This window comes from Piliocolobus tephrosceles, chromosome 14 (genome assembly GCF_002776525.5).
Source record: "Piliocolobus tephrosceles isolate RC106 chromosome 14, ASM277652v3, whole genome shotgun sequence".
Lineage (NCBI taxonomy): Eukaryota > Metazoa > Chordata > Mammalia > Primates > Cercopithecidae > Piliocolobus > Piliocolobus tephrosceles.
The window spans coordinates 13,284,295-13,308,890 of record NC_045447.1 but is presented as its reverse complement, the minus strand read 5'-3'; the positions used below and the strand labels follow the sequence as shown (position 1 = coordinate 13,308,890).

General features: G+C 44.1%; 1 protein-coding gene across 8 annotated transcripts in view; it reads left to right on the top strand.

Moving 5' to 3' along the window:
• Positions 1 to 327: 327 nt before the first annotated feature.
• Positions 328 to 24,596, top strand: part of GAPVD1 (GTPase activating protein and VPS9 domains 1) — a 111,194-nt gene continuing 86,925 nt past the window's right edge. For 3 of the 8 annotated variants that reach the window (XM_023217140.2, XM_023217141.3, XM_023217144.2), the window contains exon 1: positions 339 to 585. The gene's annotated coding sequence lies outside the window, so the exon portion shown is untranslated. Of the gene's footprint in view, positions 586 to 24,596 lie in introns of all 8 variants that reach the window. The other 5 variants (XM_023217142.2, XM_023217143.3, XM_023217147.2 and 2 more) reach the window with 4 other exon arrangements.

The following is a 24,596-nucleotide window of genomic DNA, read 5'->3' as shown; positions in this document are numbered from 1 at the left end:
CCCACCACTGCACTCCAGCCTGGGCGACAGAGCGAGACTCCATCTCTAAAAAAAAAAAAAGGAAGGGAGGTTTGTGAGTGGTGTGTGCGTGTGTGAGAGAGAGAGAGACGAGAGAAAGAGAGTCATTCTTTCGAATAATGTGTCCTGGGCAACTGAGTGTTGTCACAGAAAGCATAAAACGCTCTACAGTTTTGCTTTACACATACTTGCTCAGTCGGACTCTTCACTTCCAGCATTACTGCAGGCGGAAACCAGGGCTCAGGCCTGGTAAACAACCTTCCGGAAGACGATTCCGTACCCGGACACCCACGACCGCCTCAGCCGGCAGCTGACCTAGGGCTGCCTAAGGCGGAAGTGGGAGCCACCGGCCTCCCGGGCGGAACTACCGCTCCCAGGGGCGCCCGCGGCGCCGCGCACGCGCGCTGGCGTGGCGGCATCGCCGCTGCAGGACGCAGGGAAGCCAACAGGCGAGTGGCGAAGGTGGCGGCAGCGGCGGCGGGGGTAGTCACCGGCGAAGGCGACGGCTCCGAGGCCGAGTGGCGGTCCGGCAGAGTCCTCCGTGTCCTCCTCCGCATGAGCCCCGTGGTGAGCGCGCGTCCCAATTTAGCCAGCGCGCGGTGCGCCGCTCCCTGCCTCGCGGCCAGCTTGCTCCGGCCTAGGGCCGCAGCCTGCCTCTGACGGCCGGGCGGTCCGGTCCAACTGACCCCAGGGTCCCAGGACCTTCCCGTCAGTGTCGGGCGAGGTGGGGGTTGGGGGACACTGGGTTAGGCCCAGGGGAGAAATGTGGCGGCGCGCAGGAGCCAGGGCGGCCTGGGGCTAAGGAGAGGGAGAGACGCGTGGGGGATGGGATGGGAAGGGACTGGGGGACCGCTGGGCGGTCTCGGGTGGGGGCCAGAGACTAGAGGCCCGGCAGGTAGGGAACTGAGTACAGGAGGCGAGAACGAAATGGAATGTCTTTTGAGTGTCGCTGATAAAGATGTCGTGCTGCGGGGAAGCTTGACAAGCTGGACACACGGGTCTAGGGGCAGCCCACCTACCACAGACACCATACTTGGCATCTTTCCTCTTGCTGTCGGAGGTCTGAAAGTGAGGGAGCTGTTGGTTGTTTCCATCCCTTTCAACTTCACCTTTTATTGACTGGCAAAATTGTAATGGGTGCTGGCTAGGCAAACCACAGAAGTACACACAGGGTTCTGTGTATAAATGTGCATAAAAACAGGGAGACAGTGATACGTTCAGATGAGAACTAGGTCAAAGGAGGAATCAGTGTTTTTATTTTTAAATTTATGACGAAAATAAGTTCTGAACAGGACTTTGAACTAGAGAGGGGTTTTAAATTGGAGTTCATTGACGGATAGAATTAGAAGGGTCCTTTCACTAGGATGATAAAATGACATCATTATTTTTATTGACTGCTATCTGAAACTTATTATTTCCTTCAGTTGTGAATGTGGACAACAAGCCAGAGTAGAATTAGCAACGCTTATGACTTTGTCATCAATAAAAATTACGGATATTTTTCTATCATATTTACAGTTGCAGACAGCTCAGAATATCATTTATGGTTATCACTTCTTTGAATTTCTGGTATTACTAGACCCGCCGTTAAGACCTTGTTATTTAATGTGATAATAAGGCTGTACATGTATTATTACCATATTAGTTTGTTAAGTTGTTTTGCTAATATTTCTGTATAATTGGCTTGCCTTGCAATCACATGTATTTAATTATGCATTTAAAAGAAATCTGAGAACGGGACCATAGGCTTCACCAGACTGCCAATGAGGTCCATGCACAAAAAGATTAAGAACTCCTGAAATACTTTGGGGGGCTGAGGTGGGCAGATCACTGAGGTCAAGAGATCGAGACCATCCTGGCCAACATGGTGAAACCCCATCTCTACTAAAAATACAAAAGTTAGTTGGGTGTGGTGGCCCGTGCCTGTAGTCCCAGCTACTCGGGAGGCTGAGGCAAGAGAATCGCTTGAGCCCGGTAGGTGGAGGTTGCAGTGAGCCGAGATCACGCCACTGCACTCCAGCCTGTCGACAGAGTGAGACTCCGTCTCAAAAACAACAACAACAAAAAAAACCTCCTGAAATAGAAATAAGTTTTTTTGGATCTATAAGTCTACTTAGAAGAACATCTGAGTCACTGAAGTCAGACAGGATGACGGTGTAGATGAAAGAGAATTTCATAATCAGAGAGGTAAAAGATTTGGATGGGATCAGAGTAGCCTTTTTTTTTTTTTGGTTTTGAGATGGAGTCTGGCTCTATTGCCCAGGCTGGAGTGCAGTGGCGTGATCTCCGCTCACTGCAACCTCAGCCTCCTGGGTTCAGGCGATTCTCGTGCCTCAGCTTCCTGAGTAGCTGGGACTACAGGCACACGCCACCACACCCAGATAATTTTTATATTTTTAGTAGAGGCAAGGTTTCACCATGTTGGTCAGGCTGGTCTCAAAGTCCTGACCTCAGGTGATCTGCCTGCCTCGGACTCCCATTGTGCTGGGATTACTGATGTGAGCTGCCACGTCCTGCCCAGAGTAGTCATTTTGAAAGAACAGACCATAGATATTTCATTCAGGGTAATGGGGAGTGAACAAAATAATTGGAAGAAGAAAGGGAAGTGAGTATGTTGGCCTTTAAATTTTTGTATTAAGGCACCTCTGCAGTTCCAAGTGATTGCAGCTCTGTAAGCTCTGATGTTCTGATGTAACCCTGTGAAAAGAAATTTTACTGTTTGCTGGTTTTCTTTAAATCATGGAGGTGGAATTTTTTTTTTTTTTGGATGGAGTTTCACTCTTGTTGGCCAGGCTGGAGTGCAACGATGTGATCTCGGCTCACTGCAACCTCCGCCTCCTGGATTCAAGCAATTCTCCTGCTTCAGCCTCCTGAGTAGCTGGTATTACAGGAGCGCGCCATCACGCCTGGCTAATTTTTGTATTTTTAGTAGAGACGGGGTTTCGCCATATTGACCAGGCTAGTCCCAAACTCCTGACTTTGTGATCTGCTCACCTCGGCCTCCCAAAGTGCTGGGATTACGGGTGTGAGCCACTGTGCCCGGCCCTAATTTTTCTATCTTTAAATGAAAAACAGGAGAATCTCTCTTGAAATATATTTTTCGGGCCAGGCATGGTGCTCATGCCTGTAATCCCAGCACTTTGGGAAGCCGAGGTGGGTGGATCGCCTGAGGTCAGGAGTTCGAGACCAGTCTGGCCAACATGGTGAAACCCTGTCTCTACTAAAAATACGAAAATTAGCTGGATGTAGTGGCGGGCACCTGTAATCCCAGCTACTTAGGAGGCTGAGGCAGGAGAATTGCTTGAACCCAGGTGGCGGATGTTGCAGTGAGCTGAGATTGTGCCATTGCACGCTAGCCTGGGCTACAAGAGCAAAACTCCGTATCAAAAAAAAAAAAAAAAAAAGTGCAGGCGTGGTGGCTCATGCCTGTAATCATCCCAGCACTTTGGGAGGCCAAGGTGGGTGGATCACGAGGTCAGGAGTTCAAAACCAACCTGGCCAAGATGGTGAAACCCCATCTCTACTAAAACTACAAAAATTAGCCAGGTGCCTTGGTGGGTGCCTGTAATCCTAGCTACTTGGGAGGCTGAGGCGGGAGAATCACTTGAACCTGGGTGGCAGAGGTTGCAGTGAGCTGACATCGTGCTACTGGGAGACAGAGTGAGACTCTACCTCAAAAAGAAAAACAAACACAAAAAACAAAAACAAAAAACCCAAAAGACATTTTACTCTTGCTATTAACTTTCTTTTCATATGTGATAGAAAGTAAACATACTGCCGGGCGCGGTGGCTCAAGCCTGTAATCCCAGCACTTTGGGAGGCCGAGACGGGCGGATCACTAGGTCAGGAGATCGAGACCATCCTGGCTAACACGGTGAAACCCCGTCTCTACTAAAAATACAAAAATAGCCGGGCGAGGTGGCGGGCGCCTGTGGTCCCAGCTACTCGGGAGGCTGAGGCAGGAGAATGGCGTAAACCCGGGAGGCGGAGCTTGCAGTGAGCTGAGATCTGGCCACTGCACTCCAGTCCAGGCTACTGAGCGAGACTCCGTCTCAAAAAAAAAAAAAAAAAAAAGAAAGTAAACATACTATAGAGTTGAAAAGTTGGTAAGTGATTTTCTTGAAATTCGTTTTCAAATTCTTATGTGCTTCATTTTGGCATTAGCCTTCTCACTGACAAATCTGCCTTAACATTTTCTTCAGACTGTGTGTGGCTTGAAATTTTTACCTGTTTGTAAACAACCTGTCAACATCTTGTAGGAGATTTTTTTTCCCCTCTAAAATAATAGCAATAATAGAAAACCACTACAGTACGCTTTTTCTGGAAAAAATGAAGGGGGAGTATGAAAAGGTGGAGAAAACGTTTTATGAGGCAGATTATTGGTACTGGAACTGTTTATGTTGAGTTGAACACACCATATTGCAAGTCACTGCCTTGGAGAGATCTTCCCTGTCACTTTCTGCGTCCTTACATCACTCTCTTTGTCATTCTTTGTCCTCTTCCCCTTTATTTTCTTTATAGCGTGCTTCTATCTCGTATTATGTCGCTTGTACGTATATTTATAGAGTATTTTAATCTTTTTCTTTTCTTCCTTGAATGTTAGCTTCATGACAGTAGAGACTTTGTCTTCACTGCTGTTCCAGAATAGTGGATGGCACACAATAGGTGCTAAGTAAATACTTGCTGATTAAATACATGAATGGATGAGTTTATAGAAGCTAAGTATTTTATTTCTAAGAATAAAGCACGTCCGTTTAAAATCTTGCAAATAGTATTATACATACTGGGTTGAATTTCATCTTATGTTTTTCATCTTACTTTTTTTTTTTTTTTTGAGATGGAGTCTTGCTCACCCAGGCTGGAGTGCAGTGGCACGATCTCAGCTTACTGCAACTTCTGCCTCCCAGGTTCAAGTGATTCTCCTGTCTCAGCCTCCCCAGTAGCTGGGACTACAGGTGCCTGCCACCATACCTGGCTAATTTTTGTATTTTTAGTAGGAACCGGGTTTCACCATGTTGGTCAGGCTGGCTTCAAACCTCCTGACCTCAAGTGATCCGCCCGCCTCAGCCCCCTAAAGTGCTGGGATTACAGGAGTGAGCCACCACGCCTGGCCATCTAACATTTTTTTTTAAATACAGAAAATTATTTCCCAGCACTATGTTGTGCTTTTGTGAGCATTTGGTTTCATTTGGGGACTAATCATTCTTGCATGCTGCCATGTAGGTTTGGTTATTCTTCACTTTGTGTGATGTAATAAAAGGGAGAATCTGTAGGTGAAGTTCTTGTTTTGCTTAGGTTCTTTTACCTTTTACTGTGTGATCCTAGATTGTTTTATTTCTCCTCATTCTTCTTCCTTCTTTCTTCCTTCTTTTTTTTTTTTTTTGAAACAAGGTCTTGCCGCATTGCCTAGACTGGACTTGAACTCCTGGACTCAAGTGATCCTCCCGCCTTAGCCTTACCAAGCAGCTAGGACTATAGGTAGGCACCACCACGCCTGGCATTGTTTCTTTTTGTTTTCTTTTTTTTTTTTTTGAGAGGGAGTCTCACTTTGTCTCCCAGGCTGGAGTGCAGTGGCATGATCTCGGCTCACTGAAACCTCTGTCTCCTGGGTTCCAGCGATTCTCCTGCCTCAGTCTCCCTCCTGGGCTGGGACCACAGGCAGGTGCCATGACGGCCAGCTAATTTTTGTATTTTTTAGTAGAGACAGGATTTCATCATTTTGGCCAGGCTGGTCTTGAACTCCTGACCTCGTGATCTGCCCGCCTTGGCCCCCCAAAGTGCTGGGATTGCAGGCGTGAGCCACCGTGCCCAGCTGCATTGTTTCTTAATTGCTCTCTTATTCAGTATGTTGAGGGCCACAAATTTGCTTCTGTCAAAATGAAAGTAAAGGAGCTCTAGAAAGCGATATTGGTGCTAGAATTAGCATTGAATTATAATTAGTATAACTGATTAGTAATCAAGGAAGTGAAAGCCAAAATAAGTGAAAATATGTTTTTCACATCAGATTTATAAAAAAAATTTCATGTCTGGGCTGGGTGCAGTGTCTCACACCTGTAATCCCAGCACTTTGGGAGGCTGAGGTGGGCGGATCACCTGAGGTCAAGAGTTTGAGACCAACCTGGCCAACATGGTGAAACCCCGTCTCTACTAAAAATATAAAAATTAGCTGGGCGTGGTGGCACATGTCTGTAATCCCAGCTACTTGGGAGGCTAAGGCAGGAGAATCCCTTGAACCTGGGAGGCTGAGGTTGCGGTGAGCTGAGATCGCACCACTGTACTGCAGCCTGGGCGACAGAGTGAGACTCCACCTCAAAAAAAAAAAAAAAAAAATTTCATATCTGACGATATCAAATATTGGTGAAGATGTGGCAAAAATGGTAATTTTGGAAACTACTGGCCAGGCGTGGTAGCTCCTGCCTGTAATTTTAGCACTTTTGGAGGTTGAGGGCCACTTGGGACCTTGAACTGGGGAGTTCAAGAACAGCCTGGGCAACAAAATGAGACCCCCGTCTTTATTAAAAAAGAAAAAATTTATAAAAAAGTAAAAAAAAAAGAAACTGCTCCGGTTACTGTTGGGAGGAGGAAAAAAAACTGTTGGTTGAGTGTAAACTGATACAGCTGCTTTTGGAGACAGTATTTGCAGCAAATACTGTCAAGTAAAGTTGAAAATAGGCATACTCTATAATTTCATGTCTATAAGGGAATACGAATGGGAGGTAGTGGCAAAGGGGATGATATCTATTTTTTTTTTATTTTTATTTTTTAGACGGGGTGTCACTCTGTCGCCCAGGCTGGAGTGCCGTGGCGTGAGGTCGGCTCACTGCAAGCTCCACCTCCTGGGTTCACGACATTCTCCTGCCTCAGCCTCCTGAGTAGCTGGGACTACAGGCGCCCGCCACCACACCCAGCTAATTTCTTGTATTTTTTAGTAGAGACAAGGTTTCACCATGTTGGCCAGGATGGTCTTGATCTCCTGACCTCATGAACTGCCCGCCTCGGCCTCTCAAAGTGCTGGGATTACAGGCGTGAGCCACCGCACCCAGCCCGATAGTTATATTTTTTTTTTTTGAGACTAGACACAACTGTGACAATTAACAGTTAATTCTGGAAGGCAGAATATACGTGCTACATTCTTATTTGTAACTTTCCCTATTTTCTGCTGTTTTGTTTTTTTCTTTTTGTTTGTTTTTTGAGATAGAGTCTTGCTCTGTTGTCCAGGCTGGAGTGCAGTGGCGCCATCTCAAGTCACTGCAACTTCCCCCTCCTGGGTTCAAGAGATTCTCCTGCCTCAGCCTCCTGAGTAGCTGGTACTACGGGCATGTGTCACCACACCTGACTAGTTTTTTGTATTTTTAGTAGAGATGGGGTTTCACCATGTTGGCAAGCCTGGTCTTGAACTCCTGACCTAAAGTGATCTGCCTGCCTTGGCCTCCCAAAGGGCTGGGGTTACAGGCATGAGCCACTGAACCTGGCAGGTTTTGTTTTTTTGTAATCCATAACTTTTAAATATTATTTTTGCAACTCTTTGAAAAAATTGTAAGCCTACAGAAGAGTTGTTCAGCAAACATTCATATATCCTTCACCTAGATTTGCTGTTAACATTTTGCCATGTTTACTTTATACATCGAAGATGCACATTTTACTTTGGGAATCCGAGATGGGCAGATTACTTGAGCCTAGGAATTTGAATTTTGAGACAAGGTCTTGCTCTGTTGTCTAGGCTGGAGTTCAGTTGCACTATCAGGGATCATTGCAGCCTTGACATCCTGGGCTCAAGCGATCCTCCCATCCAGCCTTTATAGGTTGGGATGCGCCACCACACCCGGTTAATTAATTGTTGTAATTTTTATTTTTTGAGGTAGAGTTTCGCTCTAGTTGCCCAGGCTGGAGTACAATGGCACAATCTCAACTCATCACAGTTTCCACCTGCTGTGTTCAAGCGATTCTCCTGCCTCAGCCTCCCGAGTTGCTGGGATTACAGGCATGTGCCACCATGCCCAGCTAATTTTGTATTTTTAGTAGAGATGGGGTTTCACCATGTTGATCAGGCTGGTCTTGAACTCCTGACCTCAGGTGAACTGCCCACCTTGGCCTCCCAAAGTGCTGGGCTTAGAGGGGTGAGCTACCACACCCAGCCAATTAAAAAACATTTTTTTTTTTTTTTATTACTGGGGAGACAGGATCTCCCTGTGTTCCCCAGGCTGATCTCGAACTCCTGGGCTCAAGCAATCCTCCCACCTTGGCCTCCTAAAGCTTTGGGATTACAGGTGTGAGCCACTATGCCTAGCTGCTAGACTTTAAAATAAACTTTATTCGGCCAGGCGCAGTGGCTCACACCTGTGATCCCTGCACTTTGGGAGACTGAGGCGGGTGAATCACCTGAGGTCAAGAGTTTGACACCAGCCTGGCCAACATGATGAAATCCTGTCTCTACTAAAAATACAAAAAATTGTCCGGGCGCGGTGGCTCACGCCTGTAATCCCAACACTTTGGGAGGCCGAGGCGGGCGGATCACGAGGTCAGTAGATCGAGACCATCCTGGCCAACACTGTGAAACCCCATCTATACTAAAAATACAAAAAATTAGCTGGACGTGGTGGCAGGCGCCTGTAGTCCCAGCTACTGGGGAGGCTGAGACAGAAGAATGGCGTGAACCCAGGAGGCAGAGCTTGCAGTGAGCTGACCTTGCGCCACTGCACTACAGCCTGGGCAACAGAGCAAGACTCCGTCTCAAAAAAAAAAAAAATAGCTGGGCGTGGTGGCTCGCGCGTGTAATCCCAGCTACTCAGGAGGCTGAGGCAGGAGAATCGCTTGAACCTAGGGTTGCAATGAGCCAAGATCAATGCCACTGCACTCCAGCCTGGGCAACAAGAGCAAAACTCAATCTCCAAGAAAGAAAAAAAAAGCAAAAAACCCCAAGAACTTTATTATCTTGGTGCTTTCTTAGCCACCGCAGCGTTGTCACGTCTCACTTTACCCAGCTGCCTCCACTGAGGGTTTGTGAGCTGCTCTCCAGTGATGGCACATAGTTCTTATTACCTTACAAGGTGACACTACCTGATCATGGCATTCTGGAAATTGTGACAATATGTACTGATCTTTTGTTGGTGCACCTAACAATATAAAACTTGCTGCTCTGTAAATGTATGCTTCAGTTTAATTAGTTTATTTGGAATAATTACCCCAATATTGATTTTTGTTTTTGTTTTAGAGACAAGGTCTTGGTCTGTCATGCAGGGTGGAGTGCAGTGGCGCAATCACAGCTCACTGCAGCCTCCATCTCCCTGACTCAAGAGATTCCCCTGCCTCAGCCTTCCCAGTATGACGCCATGCTTGGCTAATTTTTGTATTTTGTATTTTATTTTTGTTTGACCAGACGAATTTTAAATACAAGTTTTGTATTTTTTGTAGAGGTAGGGTTTTGCCACGTTGCCCACACTGGTCTCGAACTCCTGAATTCAAGTAATTCATCTGCCTCGGCCTCCCAAACTACTGGGATTACAGGCATGAGCCACTGCGCCCAGCCACTCATAATGTTTGTAGATAGTTTAATAGCGAAAGTAGGTACATTCCAGTGGTAACACATTCAGTTTATTATTTTTTCCTTTTTTTTTTTTTTTCTTTAGGGGTAAGTGTACTGGAGGGAGTTGGGCATACATTCTAGGAATCTCAAAGGTAAAATGCGATTTAAAAATAATTTTTTAAATAATTAATTTTTTTAAGTTTGCATACAGCTCCAGGTTTTTAATTTTTATATAAGTGGAATCTTTTTTTTTTTTTTGAGACATATTCTCACTCTCTTGTCAGAGTGCAGTGGTGCCATTATAGTTCACTGCAGCCTCGAACTCCTGGCCTGAACAGGGTGATCCTCCTGCCTCAGCCTCCTGAGTAGCTGGGAATATAGGAGCGTGCTACTTTGCCCAGCTCTGTCCTTCTTATTTGCTTTGGACAGACTAGTACTTGAAAAAATAATTTTCAAATGTTTAGTTGAGTATTTTTTTCCCTTCAACTTTTTGGAGGCTGTTTTTTTGTCATACACATCTCTTTCTCTGGAGTTAATTTTCAGTTATGTATGTTTTACACTTGAACTGCCTAAACTTGTGTTTGCATAGCATTATTTTCAACTTTAACTCCTTAAGTAATCCTTTTCAAGATATTTTAGTTTTTTTTTTTTTTGAGTTGGAGTCTCGCTGTGTCGCCCAGGCTGGAGTGCAGTGACGCCATCTCAGCTCACTGAGCCTCAGCCTCGCAAGTAGCTGGGATTACAGGTGCCACCACGCCCTGCTAATTTTTTGTATTTTTAATAGAGACAAGGTTTCACCATGTTGGCTAGGCTGGTCTTGAACTTCTGACCTCTAGTGATCTGCCCGCCTCAGCCTCCTGCAGTGCTGGGATTACAGGCATGAGCCACTGTGCCTGGCTTTTTTTTTTGAGACCGAGTCTTGCTCTGTTGCCCAGGCTGGAGTACAGTGGCGTCATCTCTGCTTACTGCAACCTCTGCCTTTCAGGTTCAAGTGATTCTCTTCCCTCAGCCTCCCTGGTAGCTGGGATTACAGGCGCCCGCCACCACATCTGGCTAATGTTTTGTATTTTTAGTAGAGACGGGGTTTCACCATGTTGACCAGGCTGGTCTCAAACTCCTGATCTCAAGTGGTCTGCCCGCCTTAGCCTCCGGAAGTGCTGGACTAGGCTCAAGGCACCATGCCTGGCCAGATGTTTTAATTTGTAAAGGAACTAGGACAAAAAATTTTGTACTGTATACACATTTTAGAATAGGTTTTAGGCACCTAGCTGTTTGATTTCTGGTAACTAACATTATAGTCAGTTAAACTTTACTGCTGGCCAGGCACAGTGGCTCATGCCTGTAATCCTAGCACTTTGGGAGGCTGAGGCAGGTGGATCACTTGAGGTCAGGAGTTTGAGTCTAGCCTGGCCAACATGGAGAAACCCTGTCTTTACTAAAATTACAAAAATTAGCTGGGCATGGTGGCACACACCTGTAGTCCCAGCTACTTGGGAGGCTGAGGCAGGAGAATTGCTTGAACCTGGGAGGCAGAGTTTGCAGTGAGCCGAGATTGTGCCCCTGCACTCCAGCCTGGGTGACAGAGCGAGAGTCCATCTCAAAAAAACAAAAACAAAAAAATCTTTCCAGGAGAATCTCTTGAACCTGGGAGGCGGAGGTTGCCATGAGCTGAGATGGTGCCATTGCACTCCATTGCACTCCAGCCTGGGCAACAAGTGTGAAACTCCATCTCAAAAAAAAAAAAAAAAACAGAATGGTTGAGTGATGGACTTAATAGACTTCATAGGGGTTTCTATAATTTTTTTTTGAGTTTGAAGATGAAGCAGATACCTGGTAAGTGCTTGTGTCTGAAAGAAAAGTATAAAAGTATAAATTTAGTTCTAATACTCTGTGTGTGTGTGTAGCCAAAATTATGTTTTTATATACTTTTTTTGTAAGCCATTTAAAAAATACAGGCTTTAAACATAATCTTGTAAGTGTATAAACAGATACGGTGTCTGCTTGCTAATCTAAGATGTCTGTCCGAAAAGGTGCTTGCTTGGTCTTGCTCCCTTATAATGCCAGTACACCCACGCTGGAGACTAGTAGAAGGCATGTTGTCAAACGACTTTAGTTCTTTTTTTTTTCCTTACCAATTTATGTGTTATTTATTTTCTGTGAATCTTTGGAAAGATTAAACCCACATGGTTCTTCTGTCGGAAAAAAAACAAAAAAAATTAGTCAAGGCATAATAGCCTTTTTCCTTTCTCCTAGGATCAGAGTGTAGCATTATCCTGCCAGACAATCTTAATTTTGATGAAATACTTATATTTTTCGGACTTAGATTAACTTATTTTTTATTTTTTGAGACGGACTCTTGCTCTGTTGCCCAGGCTGGAGTGCAGTGACGCGATCTCGACTCACTGCAACCTTTGTCTCCCAGGTTCAAGCGATTCTCCTGCCTCAGCCTCCTGAGTAGCTGAGACTACAAGTACCCACCGCCACACCTGGCTAATTTTTGTATTTTTAGTAAGGACGTTATTTCACCGTGTTAGCCATGCTAGTCTTGAACTCCCGACCTCAAGTGATCCACCTGCCTCAGTGCTGGGATTACTGGCATGAACCATCACACCTGGCCCTCCTTTCACTTTCTAATGCGGAATTCTAATCTATCCCTTTGTTTTACTTGTGTTATTTATATTTACTTACTTCCATTATCTTGACTACTTTACAAAAATACATTAGGTCCAAAAGTTATTAACACTTAAGGCTGAATTGCCAAATGTTTAAAAATATAGATTTCTGTACCAGAAAAACTTTGCAAAAACTACATTAATTCTTTTTTGAGATGGAGTTTCGCTCTATCTCCCAGGCTGAAGTGCAGTGGCGTGATCTTGGCTCACTTCAATCTCTGCTGCCCGGGTTCAAGCGATTCTCCTGCCTCAACCACCCGAGTAGCTGGGATTACAGGTGCCTGCCACCATGCCTGGCTAATTTCTGTATTTTTAGTAGAGAAGGGGTTTCACCATCTTGGCCAGGCTGCTCTTGAACACCTGACCTCGTGACCTACCCACCTTGGCCTCCCAAAGTGCTGGGATTACAAGCGTGAGCCACTGTGCTCGGCCAAAAATACATTAATTCTTTATGCAGAAATTATTTCATCTTTACTAACTTCTTTGGAACTCAAGGAATCTAACTTTGACTCCTCTAAAACAAAGTCCTTTTAATATCTAACTATTCCAGGTTGTGATAGGCCAACTTGGATTCTGACAAAGTAACTTATTATTAAGGCCTCTCTATGAATAAGTTTCTGTTCCTTAATTTGAAAACATTACCATGATAATGTAATGGATAATGGTGACTAGGAGGTTCCTTTTGGGTAAAACCACAGTAATGATAGTAATGCTGTTTGAAGTTTGATAATGAATATGTGTAATTTTTATGAAACATCATTCTGGTAAATGTGATGAAATATACATGACAGCCCTCTGTTTAAATGCTTTCTTTAATTTTGAGGGTGGACTCTTGAATCTTGAAACAGGCTTTACCAGTATTACAGCTCAGCAAAAATGCAGCTGAGGCTCAAAGTTCTCTTTCTGCTCCTTCATTCGGTTGTTTTGTATACCCACTGTATTTATGGAAACAGCTAAGTCCATCCAGGGGACCAAAGCTTCCTCAAAACATGGGGGTTGTGAAAACTTCCTCTCATAAGTTTACAGTGTTCTAAGGATTTTAGATTGTTTTAGTTACTTGGTTTATCTTGATCTCCAGATTTATATATATCTTACTGAGTTGTCATTAGAGATTGTTAAATTAGATTTGGTGGTATTTAATTTCACACTCATACAATTAATGGAGGTGTATCTAATTGTGAAAGTTCCAGATAGGCACCTATTTCTAGATTGGTTGGATACTTCTATGTTATTTGTTTCCTCTGGGAAATAATGGGGTATAATTTTAATGCCATTGCAGTTCTGCTTATTAGTGTGTAGCTTGTTGTTGTTGAACTATGTCTTCTTTTGAAGTTAAGTACTATGCCCTTTTTGTGGCATTTGAAAATTTTCTCACTTTTACAGAATTTGTCTTGAGTGTTTCAGTAATTGCATTAGTAGATCTTCAGCAGGGAAGAGCTTGGTGTCAAATTTTTATTGTTTTTCTTTTCTTTTCTTTTTTTTAATTCTTCAGCTAAGACTGCTGAAGAGGTGATTTATTGTATGGGTATTATACTTGGCTGCAAGGAAACACAGAAATAGTCCAGAATGTCACAGGTCCAGGGCAGAGGAACAACATGGGCAGTTTTGGTTATGAGCAAGGTGGGTTTCAGGTGATTGGTGATCAGAGGGTGATGAAGTTCTAGATCCATTGAGATAAGCTCTGGACAGTAGCATGCAGTCCCACAACTTGTACCAGCATCCCCAGCGTCTGAAATTCCATGTTTCTGCTCCTATGGCCTCCACGGTGCAACAAGCTAGCGGTTTACTTGGACCTCTGCCTCATCTTTCTTCTTTTGTGCATTCGCTTCTTCCTCCACTTGGTTCTCATGGTGCAGAGGTTTCCAAGAAAATGGCACTAAGGCTGAGAGCTCTTTTTTTTTTTAATTACTAAAGTAATAAATATTTATTTTTATTATTTATTATTATTATTATTATTATTTTGAGACAGAGTAAAGCTCCGTCACTTGAGCTTAGGAGCCTGCACTTGCCCAGGCTGGAGTGCAGTGGCGCAGTCTCGGCTCACTGCAACCTCTGCCTCCCGGGTTCAAGTGATTCTCCTGCCTCAGCCTCCCAAGTAGCTGTGATTACAGGCGCACGCCACCATGTCCAGCTAATTTTTGTATTTTTAGTAGAGACGGGGTTTCACCATGTTGGCTAGCCTGGTCTTGAACTCCTGACCTAAAGTGATACGCCTGCCTCAGCCTCCCAAAGTGTTGGAATTGCAGATGTGAGCCACCATCCCTGGCCTGTTCTTTGTTTTTTAAAAAAACCTAAAAACACTGGGAAAAAAATGAAGGGTTTTCTTTCTCACATATGCATGCACTTACTATTTGATTTGAATTATTTTCCCCCAAATTATAGTTAACATTATATATAATTGTTAAGTGCTTTATACAATTTTTTTTTTTGAGATGGAGTTTCGCTGTCATTGCCCAGCTGAAGTGCAATGGTGCAATCTTGGCTCACTGCAACCTCTGCCTCCTGGGTTCAAGTGATTCTCCTGCCTCAGCCTCCTGAGTAGCTGGGATTACAGGCAGGCACCACCATGCCTGGCTAATTTTGTGTTTTTAGTAGAAACGGGTTTCTCTATGTTGGTCAGGCTGGTCTTGAACTCCCAACCTAAGGTAATCCACCCACCTTGGCCTCCCAAAGTGCTGGGATTATAGGTGTGAGCTACTGCACCTGGCTGCTGTATTCATTTTAATTCATTTAACTTTCAAAACCCTGTGAACATACCCTATAAAGTAGGTTCTGGTATATGTATTTGCAGATGAAGAAACTGAGTCATAGAGAAGTAAAGTAACTAGACAAAGATTGCACAGCCAGGGAGTGGCGAACCTGAGACTTGAGCCCAGGTACTCTTGCTCCAGGGTTTAACTCCTAGACTGCCTCTGGGATCTTACCATGCATATTGTTCTGCAGTTTGCTCTTTTCACTTAATGATGTCTGATGGACATCTTTCTTTGTTGTTGTTGTTTTAATTTTTTTCAATTTTTAAATTAAAAAATTCTTTTTGAGACATCCTGTCACCCAGGCTAGAATGCAATGGTGTGATCTCAGCTCACTGCAACCTTTGCCTCTTGGCTTCAAGTGATTCTTCTGCCTCAGCCTCCCAAGTTCCTTGGATTACAGGTGCCTGCCACCATGCCTGGCAAATTTTTTTTTTTTTTTTTTTTGGAGATGGAGTCTGGGTCTGTTGCCCAGGCTGGAGTCCAGTGGCAGAATCTCGGCTCACTGCAACCTCCGCCTCCTGGATTCAGGTGATTCTTCTACTTTAGCCTCCTGAGTAGCTGGGACTACAGGTGCACGCCACCATACCCAGCTAATTTTTGTATTTTTAGTAGAGACAGGGTTTCACCATATTGGCCAGGCTGGTCTCGAACCCCCAACCATGTGATCCGCCCGTCTTGGCCTCCCAAAGTGCTGGGATTACAGGTGTGAGTCACCACTGGCAGCCTAATTTTTGTATTTTTAGTAGAGACAGGGTTTCACTATGTTGGCCAGGCTGGTCTTGAACTCCTGACCTCAGGTGATCCGCCCGCCTCGGCCTCCCAAAGTGCTGGGATTATAAGCGTGAGCCATCAAGCCCAGCCCAAATTGTTTATTTTATTGATGGACATCTTTCTACATGGTTTGAGTGTGCCATTACTTATTTAACTTAATGCCTTTCAAACTTAATCTTGTTGCCAGACATGGTAAATCATGCTTGTAGTCCCAGCACTTTGGGAGACCGAGGTGGGTGGATTGCTTGAGCCCAGGAGTTTGAGGCCAGCTTGGCCAACATGGCAAAACCCTGTTTCTACAAAAAATACAAAAGTTAGTTGGGCACGGTGGCACATGCCTGTAGTCCCAGCTGCTTGGAGGGAGGCTGAGCAGGTAGGAGGATCACCTGAGCCCGAGGAGGTTGAGGTTGCAGTTAAGCTGTGATCTAGCCACTGCACTCTAGCCTGGGGGACAGAGTGAGACCCTGTCTCAAAAGAAAAAATAAAAAGACAAACTTAATCTTGTTTAACATTGCCAATTTCATTAGTAATGATTTCAAGTTATATAAAAAGTCAAGGTTTTTGAATTGGAATAGTGATGAAACGTTAGTATTTCCTAAATAATGCATATTAGCTATTCACATGTATTGATACTGTCTCAGTTGAGTTGTATAATAAAATCTGAGCTTAACCCACAAACCATTTATTATGAATGAATTTAATTATTTTTGTGGTTATTCTGTCTTCTTTAGCTCTGGAAAATTAGTATATTGAAGGTAAAATCAATAATCTGTTTGAATTTCATTTGTTTACTTTTGACATCTTCCGAAATTCTGGTGTCATCACAAGAAGTCTGTTGTAGTGTTGATTTGAACTGTGTGTACTATCTGGCATTATATTACCTGTATTTTCAAAGTAATTTGCCTTTCAATTCCTTGTACTTGTGCCAGGCAGGGTTAGTTGGTAGTAAGTCCATTCTTTTTTCTACAGTGTTTCACTCTTGCTTCAAATATACCAACTATTTTGTAGGCCATAGTTCAAAACAAAACAAAACAAAACAAACAAAAAACCAAATATACCGACTAAAGATAGTAAAGTATCACTTGTTTCAGATTTTTTCTCATTAATATTTACTGCCCAATTCTAAAGAAATATCTTTCCAGTTATTAGTAAAAATGTCACACTTGTAATCTCAGCACTTTGGGAGGCCAAGGCAGGCGATCATTTCAGCTCAGGAGTTTGAGACCAGCCTGAGCAACATAGCAAAACCCCATCTCTACAAAAAATACAAAAATTAGCTGGGCATGATGGTGTATGCCTGTAGTTCCAGCTACTCAGGATGCTGAGGGAGGAGAATTGCTTGAGCCCAGGAGGCGGAGGTTGCAGTGAGCCAAGAGCGCACCATTGCACTCCAGCCTGGAGAACAGAATGAGACCCTGTCCCAAAACACACAAATTTCAGATATGCTCATTGGAATGTGAGAAGATATTTTCAACTAAATTTAGTTGCAGGCTTGTTTTGTTTTGAGACAGGGCCTCGCTCTTGCCTGGGATGAAGAGTGGTGGGGCCATTACAGCTCACAGCAGCCTCAAACTCCTGGGCTCAAGCAGTGTTCTCATGTCAGCCTCCTGAGTACCTAGGACTACAGGCGCATACCACCACATCTTGCTAATTTTCTAAATTTTTTTTCATAAATACGGAGTCTCCCTATGTTGCCCAGGCTGGTCTTTTGAATTCCTGGCCTCAGGCGATCCTCCCACTTTGGCCTCCCAAAGTGCTGTGATTACAGGTGTGAGCTACCATGCCCAGCCTTAATTACAGTTTTCTAATAATGTTTTCTAGTAATTTTGGAACTAAGTAGCAGCTTGACTGATTCCTAATTGGAGCATTGCTCTTTATCAGCCGGTCATTTTTAAAAGTAATTATAAATTCAGACATTCATCCAGCACCTGCTAAATGCCAGTCACTGTGCTAAGTAGTGGGGATACTGGGATGACAATGTCCCTACTTCAGGGATCTTGGAGTTTTGTTGTAAAAACAGCATTTTGTTGCAAACAATACTAAATGCTGCGGGAGAGTTGAACCCAAATGAGGAAATATCTGAGTCAAGGTACTATACTTGGTTTGAGCTGTACCCTGATACCTAAGTGTGATTTAACTGGCCAATGAAAGGAGTAGACAGAGGGCTCTAAACAGAGAATGTGTAGCAGTGTAGTTTGTGAAAACTAGTATAAATTGTCACTGGAAAGTCATGTATCCCTAATATATTGTGTATACTTCATTATCCCTAAGGTAATGTGCCCCCTGTCAAGATCAGACTTTGCCTATCTTGTTCATCAGTGCTTAGCACATAGGTTGTATTTAATAATTAACATTTGTTGAATGAATGAGTGAAGGAAGTATGTTAAATAAAGCATACTGTGCTTGTCTGTTCTTTTTTTTTTTTTTTTGAGACGGAGTCTCGCTCTGTCTCCCGGGCTGGAGTGCAGTGGCCGGATCTCAGCTCACTGCAAGCTCCGCCTCCCGGGTTTACGCCATTCTCCTGCCTCAGCCTCCCGAGTAGCTGGGACTACAGGCGCCCGCCACCTCGCCCGGCTAGTTTTTTGTATTTTTTAGTAGAGACGGGGTTTCACCGTGTTAGCCAGGATGGTGTCGATCTCCTGACCTCGTGATCCGCCCGTCTCGGCCTCCCAAAGTGCTGGGATTACAGGCTTGAGCCACCGCGCCCGGCCTGTTAAATAAAGCATACTGTGCTTGTCTGTTCTTTTGTTTTGAGTCAGGGTCTTGCTTTGTCTCCCAGGCTGGAGTGCAGCTCACTGCAGCTTTGACCTCCCAGGCTCAAGCAATCCTCCTACCTCAGCCTCCCAAGTATCTGGGACTCCAGGTGCATGCCATACCCAGCTAATTTTTAAATTTCTTTATAGAGACAGAGTCTCGCTATGTCGCCCGGGCTGGTCTTGAACTACAGTGCTCAAGTGATTCTCCTGCCTCAGCCTCCCAAAGTGTTGGGATTATAAACGTGAGCCATAGTACCTGAACTTGTCAATTTTTTGGAACAAGAATGAACTCATTATTTTAGTATATTATTAATGCCTGACAATTTTTAGATCATGTAATTTCACAAAACGTAAAATGAGCAAGAAACTGCTCTTGCACTGAAGGGGGTAAGTCGTGTAAGGAGAAGTAAATGTAAACAAATCGTCGTGATTCAACATGATATTTGTAAAAAATATTTGCAAGAGACACTCATCTATTGTATGGATTGGTTAAGTCCCTGAAAAGTGGTGGATAATTAAAATGCTCACATTAGGCCAGGTGTGGTAGCTTATGGCCGTAATCCCAGCACTTTGGGAGGCCTAGTTGGGCAGATCACCTGAGGCCAGGAGTTTGAGACCAGCCTGGCCAACATGGTGAAACCCTGTCTCTAAGAAAAATACAAAAATTAGCTGGACGTGGTGGCAGGTGCCAGTGATCCCAGGTAGTTGGGAGGCTGAGGCAGGAGAATAACTTGAACCTGGGAGGCAGAGGTTGCAGTGAGCCAAGATCATGCCACTGCACCCCAACCTGGGCAAAAGAGCGAGACTCCATCTCACAATCAATCAATAAATAAAGTGTTCACATTAGGCCAGGCAAGGTGGCTCATGCCTGTAATCCCAGCACTTTGGGAGACTGAGGCAGGCAGATTGCTTGAGCTCAGAAGTTCGAGACGAGTCTGGGCAACATGGTGAAACCTCATCTCTACACAAAATACAAAAATTAGCTGGGTGTGGTGGTGCATGTTTGTAGTCCCAGCTGCTTGGGAGGCTGAAGTGGGAAGATTGCTTGAACTTGGGACATCAAGGCTGCAGTGAGCCATTATCATGCCACTGTACTGCAGCCTGGGTGACAGAGCAAGATGCTGTCTGGGAAAAAAAAACAAAAAAGAAAAGCTCACATTGATAAAATGCAAGAGATAACATTATATCAGGTTATTTAAAAAGTGGCAGTCATGGCTGGGCGCAGTGACTCATGCCTATAATCCTAGCACTTTGGGAGGCCAAGGCAGGTGGATCACCTGAGGTCAGGAGTTCGAGACCAGCCTGACTAATATGGTGAAAGCCCGTCTCTACTAAAAATACAAAAATTAGCCAAGTGTGGTGGTGTGCACCTGTAATCCCAGCTAGCTGAGAAGTTGCAGCAGGGGAATCACTGGAACCTGGGAGGCAGAGGCTGCAGTGAGCCGAGATCACACCACTGTACTCCAGTCTGGGCAATAGAGCAAGACTCATCTAAAAAAAAAAAAAAGACAGTCATGTCCTCTTTTGCCCTATTACATTAATGTGAGTATTACATAAATACTATGAGGAAGGTCAGGCGCAATGGCTCATGCCTACAATCCCAGCACCTTGGGAGGCTGAGGTGGGTGGATCACTTGAGGTCAGGAGTTTGAGACCAGCCTGGCCAAATGGTGAAACCCTGTCTCTACAAAAATACAAACAACTTAGCTGGGTGTGGTGGCACTAGCCTGTAATCCCAGCTACTATGGAGGCTGAGACGGGAGAATCACTTGAACCCAGAAGGTGGAGGTTGCAGTAAGCTGAGATCATGTCATTGCACTCTAGCCTAGGTGACAGAGTGAGACTTCATCTCAAAAAAAAAAAAAAAAATTAAATTAAACTTAAAAAAACATTATGAGGAAAAGTATGTGCACAATAAAAAATCAGTTCTGCCGAAGTGTAGGCATCAGTATATAAAAATCTTTCACATACGTAATCCTCAGGTAACATCATGATTTTGCCCAAATGTGCTTACTATTTGAACTATTATTTATTCAATGACTTTTTTTTTTGAGACAGAGTCTTGCTGTGACGTTCAGGCTGGAGTACAATGGCGAGATCTTGGCTCACTGCAAGCTATGCTTCCTGGGTTTAAGCGATTCTTCTGCCTCAGCCTCCTGAGTAGTTGGGTTTACAGGCATGTGCCACCACGCCTGGCTCATTTTTGTATTTTTAGTAGAGACGGGGTTTTGCCATGGTGTCAGGCTGATCTTGAACTCCCAACCTCAGGTGATCCACTCACCTTGGCCTCACAAAGTGCTGGGATTACAGGCGTGAGCCACTGCAGTGGCCAAAACATAGTTATTACAACTATTTCAGGAATGTTATATAGAATAAATGAGAAGAACCGGGCACGGTGGCTCACATCTGTAATCCCAGCACTTTGGGAGGTTGAGGCGGGCGGATCACCTGAGGTCAGGAGTTCAAGACCAGCCTGACCAACATGGAGAAACCCCGTCTCTACTAAAAATACAAAATCAGTTGGGCGTGGTGGTGCATGCCTGTAATCCCAGCTACTTGGGAGGCTAAGGCAGGAGAATCACTTGAACCCAGGAGGCGGAGATTGTGGTGAGCCGAGATCGCGCCATTGCACTCCAGCTTGGGCAACAAGAGCAAAAGTCCATCTCAAAAGAAAAAAAAAGAATAAATGAGAAGAATAAAGGAGACCAGCCATGAAAAGCCCGTAGTTGGTGTCTAGCACCTGGCAAGCCTGAAATGTGTGGTAGTTATTGTTTTTGTTTCCTAAGCACCCTTATTCTTTACTGCTGATCAATTAAAACTCTTCAAGCTCAACTGTTACTACTCCTAATAGCCTAAAAAAAGATTTGCTATTAGGTGGAAGTCAATATAGAAAGTAGCTTTTCTTAAACCATTCTGGCTAGAAAATATATTTCCTTTGCTTTAGTTGATCAGAAATTAGTGCAAAATGTAATATAGCTATGGAAATTTTGTTTTATGAAGTTTCTGTATTTCATTTGTGATCACAGTGAACTGAAAGAAAAAATATTTTTAGTGTGATAAACACCATAATGTGTTAACAGATGTTAATGGGTTCTGGAACATCATATGGGAGCTGTTCCCTTTTCTAAGCGGTGGTGGTTAGAGATTGTGATAATTACAGTGTTCAAATGCTGCTCTCAAGTTTGTATAATTTTTCTTACTGAAAAAAGTTGCTAAATCAGATACTTGAATTTAGAAGTATATTATTTGTTTAATTTAAAAGGTAGACTTAAATTTTTATTTTTGTGGAGACACAGTCTTGCTATATTGTTCAGGCTGGTTATGAACTCCTGGCCTCAAGCAGTCCTCCTGCCTCAGCCTCCCAAAGTGCTGGGATCTCAGGTGGGAGCCACCGTGCCCAACCTAGAGTTTATTTTTTAGAACAGTTTTAGCTTTATAGAAAAACTGAGATGATGGTACAGAGACAGCATCAAGATCACGTCTTCCTGTTATTAGCATCTTATATTAGCATGGTACATTTGTTTCAATTATGACAATTTGTTGCAATATCATGAACTAAAATCAATACATTATTATTAAATAAGGTTCATACTTTATTCCAATTTCCTCAGTTTTTACCTAGTGTGCTTTTCCTGTTCAGGATCCCATTCAGCATACTATGTTACATTTAGATGTTATTGTGTAATTTTTAATTAGATCGTCTTGAATTAGATACATTCATGTATGTGTGTGGATGAAGCACACACTATTACTCATAATGCTCTTAGATTAAAGATAATTGGCTTTTTTTTTTTTTTGGATGGAGTCTCACTCTATCACCCAGTCCGGAGTACAGTGGTGAGATCTCGGCTTACTGCAACCTCTGCCTCCTCCCTGGTTCAAGCGATTCTCCTGCCCCAGCCTCCCAAGTAGCTGGGATTACAGGCACCTGCCACCACACCTGGCTAACTTTTTTAAAATTTTAATTTTAGTGGCTCACGCCTGTAATCCCAACAGTTTGGAAGGCCGAGGTGGGCGGATCACAAGGTCAAGAGATTGAGACCATCCTGGCCAACATGGTGAAACCCCGTCTCTACTAAAAATACAAAAATTAGCTGGGCATGGTGGCACATGCCTGTAATCCTACTCAGGAGGCTGAGGCAGGAGAATCACTTGAACCCGGGAGGCGGAGCTTGCAGTGAGCCGAGATTGCGCCATTGCACTACAGCCTGTGGGACAGAGCGAGACTCCATCTCAAAAATAAAATAAAATAAAATAGGCCGGGCGCGGTGGCTCAAGCCTGTAATCCCAGCACTTTGGGAGGCCGAGACGGGCGGATCACGAGGTCAGCAGATCGAGACCATCCTGGCTAACACAGTGAAACCCCGTCTCTACTAAAAAATACAAAAAACTAGCCGGGTGAGGTGGCGGGCGCCTGTAGTCCCAGCTACTCGGGAGGCTGAGGCAGGAGAATGGCGTAAACCCGGGAGGCGGAGCTTGCAGTGAGCTGAGATCTGGCTACTGCACTCCAGCCTGAGCGACAGAGCGAGACTCCATCTCAAAAAATAAATAAATAAATAAATACATACATACATACATAAATAAAAAGTTTTAATTTCATTTTTAATTTTTAGTAAAAACGGGGTTTCACCGTGTTGGTCAGGCTGGTGTTGAACTCCTGATCTCACATAATCCGCCCGCCTTGATGTCCCAAAGTGCTGGGATTACATGCATGAGCCACCACTGCCGGCCTGATAGTTGGCTTTTAATTTTACTTTAGTAAGTCTTTTACACATGTAGGTTTCATAATGTTAGCAGGTAGTCTGTTTTACCTCTTTAGTTATGACTTTGATATTTCCCGCTTACTTTGATGAAAAGGTCATTTTGGTCAATTTTGTTATGTACTGGATATGGCGTCTGTCTCGTTGGCCCTAGGAAATGATAAGAAGTTACCCTACCTTTTAGTTGATAAGAATGATAATATCTTACACTGTGCAGCAATTTACACTTTACAGTTATTGTACGGTATACCATCTGAGATAGATAAGGGCATCATCCCAGTTTTTAAGACGAGGAAATAAACTTTGGTGAAATGCCTAGCCACAAGTCACGTTGCCAATAGGTGTCAGAGTTCAGTCTTAAATTCATGAGATCTTCTGACTCCAGTTTTAGTATTTTTTCGCCTATGCTAATTAAAATAGTCTCTGTAGAAAATAAGAAAGTAGGAAAAGGTCTTTTTTTTACTGCCTTTTTTTTTTTTTTTTTGAGGCGGAGTCTTGCTCTGTCGTCCGGACTGGAGTGCAGTGGCCGGATCTCAGCTCACCGCAAGCTCCGCCTCCCGGGTTTACGCCATTCTCCTGCCTCAGCCTCCCGAGTAGCTGAGACTACAGGCGCCCGCCACCTCGCCCAGCTAGTTTTTGTATTTTTAGTAGAGACGGGGTTTCACCGTTTAGCCAGGATGGTCTCGATCTCCTGACCTCGTGATCCACCGTCTCGGCCTCCCAAAGTGCTGGGATTACAGGCTTGAGCCACCGCGCCCGGCCTTTTACTGCCTTTTTAACATTATCTCTGAAATTATGTGGTTAATAAAGAGGTGATTCATTTTTTACTTGAATTCTAGCTGTTACTTAGAGTTTATTATTTTTATTTTTTAATTATTTTTTATTATTTATTTATTTATTTATTTTTGAGACGGAGTTTTGCTCTGTTGCCCAGGCTGGAGTGCAGTGGCATGATCTCGGCTCAACGCAGCCTCCACCTCCTAAGTTTAAGCAGTTTTCCTGCCTCAGCCTTCCGAGTAGCTAGGATTACAGCATGCATCACCGCACCTAGCTAATTGTGTATTTTTAGTAGAGACTGGGTTTCATCATGTTGGTCAGGCTGGTCTCGAACTCCTGACCTCAGATGATCCACCAACCTCGGCCTCCCAAAGTGCTGGGATTACGGGCGTGAGCCACTGCGCCTAGCTTATTATTTTTATTTTTTAGACAGGGTTGTGCTGTGTTGCCCTGGCTGAAGTGCAGTGGCACAGTCTTGGCTCACTGCAACTTTGACCTCTGCGGCTCAAGTGATCCTCCACCTTCAGCCCCTGGAATAGCTGACACCACAGGCGTATATCCCCACA